The sequence below is a fragment of the Solanum pennellii genome, chromosome 12, assembly GCF_001406875.1.
Source record: "Solanum pennellii chromosome 12, SPENNV200".
Classification (NCBI taxonomy): Eukaryota; Viridiplantae; Streptophyta; class Magnoliopsida; order Solanales; family Solanaceae; genus Solanum; species Solanum pennellii.
Window position 1 is genome coordinate 32987249 of NC_028648.1, and position 6565 is coordinate 32993813.

The following is a 6565-nucleotide window of genomic DNA, read 5'->3' on the forward strand; positions in this document are numbered from 1 at the left end:
CTTAAAATCTGAAAAAGTTAACATGATCATTTTCCTTGAAGAATGAGGACTCACCACTGATGCTATTGAGATGCATATCCAAAATTTGATAACGCTCAAACTTACTTCCAAATAAGAAGTAAAGCAATCATATCAAGTAAAGAACCCAACTAATGAGGTTGGGATCGTTCCCACGAGGAAAATAGTTCAGACTTAACTTTAATCTATTATTACTATTATTTAGTCAATTATTTCCTTCGAAAACAAAAGACAATAAAAGGGGGGTTTTTATTTCTAAATTAATGAAAATAACTACCTAAATTAAAGTAAACAACTAACAGACTCAAATCTTGAAGTTTAATCAATTAATAAAAGTAACTAGTGTTTAAGTGTTCCTCACATGTTCCTAACTTGATAATTCTAACTATAACAATTCTTTCCTAGTATCTTTCACGAAAGGGATAAGTTATGTATTTCTAAATCCTTGGTCCGACATCTAGAAAATTTCACTCCGCACCTTGATCCGGCTAAGTGTGTTGCTTTACTAACCCTTACCTTTACCTCATATTAAGAATTGTATTCGATATTTGATTAAGTTATTACCTCGTACCAATCAACACTATCCTATTATATAGTATACACTTAATCTATGTTGATAATTCTTTTCTAATTATCAACCTCCTTGGTCCGGCAAGTAGCATTAAGGCGAGTTCTAACGTTGGTCATCCGTTAAAAACTTCTAAATGAAAGAATTATCAATACATGCACATTCTAGAATTGTTATTTTAGTTAGGTTTTACCTCATTATTCACCCATGGTTCCCACAACCCTAGTTATGGAGTTTAGTGACCCATAGTCATAATCACAATATTCATATATGTAATATAATAATTCATGCACTTACATCAATGAGAAAAGAATAAAATCCAGAAGTTTACTTGATTAATCAACAAACGCACCAAAAATCAATTCTAGAAAAATTGTCTCAATTACTAAAATTAATCGAGGACTAAAGATTCTCCAAAAGTCTAACAATCAAAAAGTCTAATAACAAAGATTCTACTAACAAAGAGTCTAATCCCCAAAACATGATTTTTCAAACTATTTATAAAAAACAAAAACCAAATAAAAGAAGGACTCTAATTGCTGAAAATCTGTCAAAACGCGTCCGAGTCGACAGACCTCGTGACAGGCCTTCGTGGTCATGATGGGCCGTCATGGCCTCCGTCATCCTATACTTGACGAATCATTCTTCTTGTTTCTTCATTAACCTAAACGAACAGGTAAGACGGACCGTTCCAAGCACGACGGTCCGTCGAGGGTCTCCGTTCCGTCGAGGGTCTCCGTTCCATAACACTTAAACTTCTTTGAATTTGGGTACTGGACTACTCTCTGATCATCACGATGAACCAGAAGGACGGACCATCGTGGAAATGATGGTCCATAATGAAGTTCGTAATCCCACACTTAGATCAGGCTTCCCCATCTTCGTTCAGCAGCTTCACTACGATGCCACCTACGGACCGTCACAAGCCCCGTAGGTGGTAACTTTTCTGCATTTCTTGCTCAAAAACTTCCGCGTTCATCATTAGAAAAATTTCCTACAAATAAAGAGAAACTTATATAAAAATAAATACAAAAAGGCTTTTGGACACATACTAAAATTAAGGAAAAAGTATTAAAAATACCGTGAAACCACAATATATCAACACCCTCAACTTAAATTCGTTGTTTGTCCTCAAGCGATGCACTATGACTCACTACAAAATCTTTGTACTATTGTATCTATGTTTTAGCTTTCGCAATCATTTGGCTATCAATCCCGATCAGTCTCATCATGTTTATGCATGTTATCACTATTAGGCTTGAATTATGTGGAATCAAAATATGACACAGACTCACCACGCACTGACACCTATACTCTTTAATTCCTCACTGAGGTGCTAATATTTCCGGTATTGCAACTAGTGTCCTCACTTCAAAACAACATCCTCATTTTTCACACAATGATTTCAGTTTGAGTATAAGGATTTCTTTTCAGCACTCACTCTCAGAACAAATTCACAACTCATTCATACATATTGCCATAAGCTTGCCCTTATTTTCACTGCTTTAAGTTCGCCATACAACTCTTGGGATCACGATAGGACTTTCTTAGCTTGTAACATAGGCTCTGGGTTAGGTAGGGTATATTTAGGTATACTTTAGTGACTTTTTGCCCTCCTTGACATATTGGCTAAACATACCACTTTTTTTCATTTTATTTCGCCAAATTTCTCATATTCTTTCACCTTGTTATTTTCCCTTCTTCCTTTGTTTGTGTAAGTGACTCTCTTCTTTTCTTGCTTGTATTTATTAAATTATTTTTATTTTTTTATTTCACTTTTCTTTCAACTAGCACTTGAGTCACTTTACTTTTGTTTTTTCTCTCTCTTTGTTCTTTCAGCCCCACTTTCTAGAACATTCCTCATAATAGCCACCCTCAACTCATGGCTTTTCCATGAGTAAAAGTACACAATACCCAAAGTTGGGTCAGGTCCATGAAAAGGCTGTTTACTTCATTAGCCACCTCAACTAATGCTTTTGGCATAAGCTGAGGTGCACATGTCCAAGGAGGGACCAGGGCCAACACACTATTTCCAGAAAAGATCAGTTGGGGTGAAAAAGAAAGGTCTAGTTTAAGCTCAAATCATTTAGATCAAAGAGGGATTAATTTCATTCGGGTTTTTTTATATAGGCTAAAAATTGGCTATATTGAACAAGAGCCTATGATCCTTTCCTAATTGTCTATTACAGCTTACTTTTAACAGGACAAAAAAGGCAAGTTCTAGCTCAGTACAAATAGTGGAATATTCAAATCTTCCTCACACTCACTTGACATCTCATTACTATACCAGATTAACAGACACCTAGTTCAAATTTTAGACTTAGGTTCATGTAGTGGTGTATCTCTATGTCATGCTTAGAGCCACACATTTATCAATTACTATGCCTAGTCATGCATCATTTTCATTACATCAGGATATCATTTTTGTTTTAGCCATCATGTTTCAGAGTTGTACTATGTACACAAGATATAGACTTGCCAGTTCAATAATAAAAATAATCAGTCTCTTGGGGAAAAAGAACACAGGCAAGAAAACCCCAAAAGTGGATCGTGAATTGGTCTACTCAGACTTCACCCTAACACTCACTTACCATTTACCCCATCCCCTATAAAAAGTCATGCAATTGTCCCCAATGCATAACAAAAAGACATACGAGAGTGGTAGGTAAAGCATACCTGGGGCGCAAAGCGCCGTTGATTTGCAAGCGGGTGGGTCTGGTTCCCCAGAATCCACTACCTCTGTAGTCTGGACACCCTCAATAGTGTCCTCATCAGCAACATTACTATTAGTAGTGCCTTCCAAGGTCTCCACATCTCTGGAGCTAGATGCCCCAACAGCTGATTCTACAGCCCTGATCCGACGCGCCTCCTCATCAGCAAGCGAGGCTCTCCTCTCAGCCTCCATCTCACAGTGCTCCTTCTTCCGTGCTCTAGCCTTCATCCTCCTCTCAACCTTTGCGCATCTTGGCATGCACTCGAGGGGGAGGTGGTGGAATCTCAGAAGTGGCAAATAGACCGCCATCACTGTGTCCTCAGCAGGATCTGCAGAAGGGGCCTCAGACTCAGGAACCCTAGACTCTAGGATCATATCAATGTCCGTTCGCAGACTCTCAACCGCAGCATGAAGGGTCGACACGTCTACATGAGGGGCTGGCTGGGATAGCACCCACAACTCAAAAGTGACCAAGCGCTGATGAACCTCAACAATCTTACGCTCTTTGTGCTGGACCATTTTACGCTCCAAGCGCTCCTCTGCCTCAACAATAGACCTCTGCATCCAAGGCTGGATGTGATGCACAAGTGTGTCCATCTGAGCATCTAGTTTCTGTAACCTAGCAAGCGGACCAGAGTGGGGAACGGGGCTGAGCGAGAGGAGCTAGGGGCAGTGCTACTACCCGGGATAGACTCGACCGGGGAAGTTTAGGTGGTTTTAGAAGAAGCCTGCATAGCCATTCGAGCATGTGCTACCGTATCAACCAGATTTTCACCAAGTGGAGGAAACTCTGCGCGGGGCCCTCTGCATGGAGCCAACTCACTGGCCTCATCCATGATAAAACTGATATCAACAGTTCCCAGTGGAGTCTTTAGCTGATCAATGTGCTATATGGTCACACCTGCGACCTGCATAAGGAAAATATCATGCACGGAAATGAGTAAGTAGTTGTGACCTTGAAATCCCTCTCATGCATGATAGCCTGTAGAAGCAAAGCGAGTTCACCTCAAATCCGGCTATCATCGCTGCCATCGGAACTGCGCGATCCCATGTGACAATATTATCAGCAGCCGTGGGGGAAAGGTAGTGGCGGACAATCAACCATAAGAACTTAGCCGTGAAGGTCAAGTTAGCCTTCTTGATGGATCCTTTCAGCTCCGTTACCCAGTCTGCACCCTCTTAATCAATAGAGAAATGCAGGGCTATCCACCTCTTGGTGGTCTCTCACTGATGGCTCACGCAAGAATTGACCATCTTTTATAATTTTCCACCGGTAGTCGAACTCGGCGGTGAGAGGGGTCCAGTTTGGCGGGATCAGCCTGTCTGTCTATCTGTGATCGGAGAGTGGCAACATAAGAGGTGTAGAACTCTCGGACCATCTCCTCACTATAGTGGCCCAAAGCACGAGCTGTCCACTCTATGCGGTGTCTGGTGAAGAAATTGTGGATCTCTGGCATGGTGGGGAGACTTCCCGTAAGGACCCGCCTCTCTAGTGTGAGGGTTCGTGTCATGACGCCTTTATCATATAGAAACCTTGCGTCGGAATACACTTGATATTGCCCGTCGACACACCACAGGTTGGGCTGGTCGGCAACTAGGGTGAGAGCACCACTCGGTGAGCCTGGAGTGGAATAAGGAATATCAGCCTCATCAGACGACGTAGACTATGCAGATGTGGCGTGTGCAGGGACTTCTGGGGACCTGGAGGCTTCCTTCGACCATAAAACTCCTAAGGAACCAGATGCTCCTTCTTCATGTGTAGCTGACCCAGAAGGTGTGCTGGTTAGTGTGCGCTCCTCATCAGACTAGGAGGCAGTGACTATGCCAGACGCCACCTTTTTGGGCGTAGATCTGGTTGCCCGTGCAGCTCGTAATGGAGTGGCAGTACTTGGGGACACGTACTCGGGATCATGCTCATCATCAGAGCCTATAACAAGTCGGGCAGATGGGGCGACATACTTTAAATGCCCACGTGCGGAAACTCGGTCTTGTTTTGGTGCCATTAGAGATAGTACCTATAAAGAATTAATGTTAGTACTAGAAGGAGCAAACAAGACAAGAAAAAAATGACACAAAATAAATATAAGAGCAAAGCTCTAATGACATCTCTATAGTAACAGTGAAACACGACAGACCAGGTGACGGTTCGTCGTGAGTATGACGACCGTCATGGGGTCTGTCATGTCTTACTTCAACTATGTTTATGTGGAGACCCCTGAAAGAAAGTCTCTGACAGTTATGACGGATCAGTAGGACGAACCTTCGTGGTAATGACGGTCCGTCGTCGATGTTGGTCGTGGGGTACTTAGAAAAAGGTATGGAGACCCTTAGGAGAGGGGTCTATGACCGTCATGACGGACAAGCAGGATGGACTGTCATGGTTATGACGGTCTGTCGTAGATGTCCATCATAGGACACTTAGAAAAGAATGGAGACCCTTAGGACAAGGGTCTCTGATAACCATGATGGTTGTGCAGGACAGACCGTCGAAGGTATGACGGTCCGTCGTAGATTTCCTTCATAGGACACTTAGAAAAAGTTAGAGACACTTAGGAATTGGGTCTCTGATAACCAGAACGGTTGTGCAGGACAGACCATCGAGGGTATGATGGTCCATCGTAGATGTCCGTCAGAGGACACTTAGAAAAAGTTTGAAACCCTGAGGAATAGGGTCTCTGACAACCAGAACGGTTGTGCAGGACGGACCGTCGTGGGTACAACGGTCCGTCGCATGTTGATGGATTCTTTAGAAAAAAATGAATAGTGGGGTGTTGGAGCAGACCCTATGACGGTCCATCGTGGGTACGACGGTCCTTCATTGGGGTATCGTTCGGTCATTTAGTGATAGAACTGGGGATGCCACAATCATCCCGTATGACTCAAATGGAAATCTTAGTGTTAACCTACATGTTTCTAACCCAAATACCTAGCAAACTAGCAATGCTAAAGCACCTATATCTAGAGTTTTAACAATGCAATTTGAGTATTCTCAACCTAAGTCAGACAAAATTGGATCAAAGAATTAAGACCCACAAAAAAAAAAGGCTAATACGAATTAAAAAACAAAAATGCAATGTAAATGGGTAGAGATCAGAGACACATACCTGAGAAGAGGAGAAAAACAAGCAAGGGAGGTACTTGGTGATCAAGAACAAAACCACAGTAACCGACTCTGACTAGTAGAAAGGAGATATCCGAAATTGGGGAATTTGGGGTAGCGATCAATTGATAGAGAAGAGAGGTAGGAAGTTGGAAGTTTGAAAGGG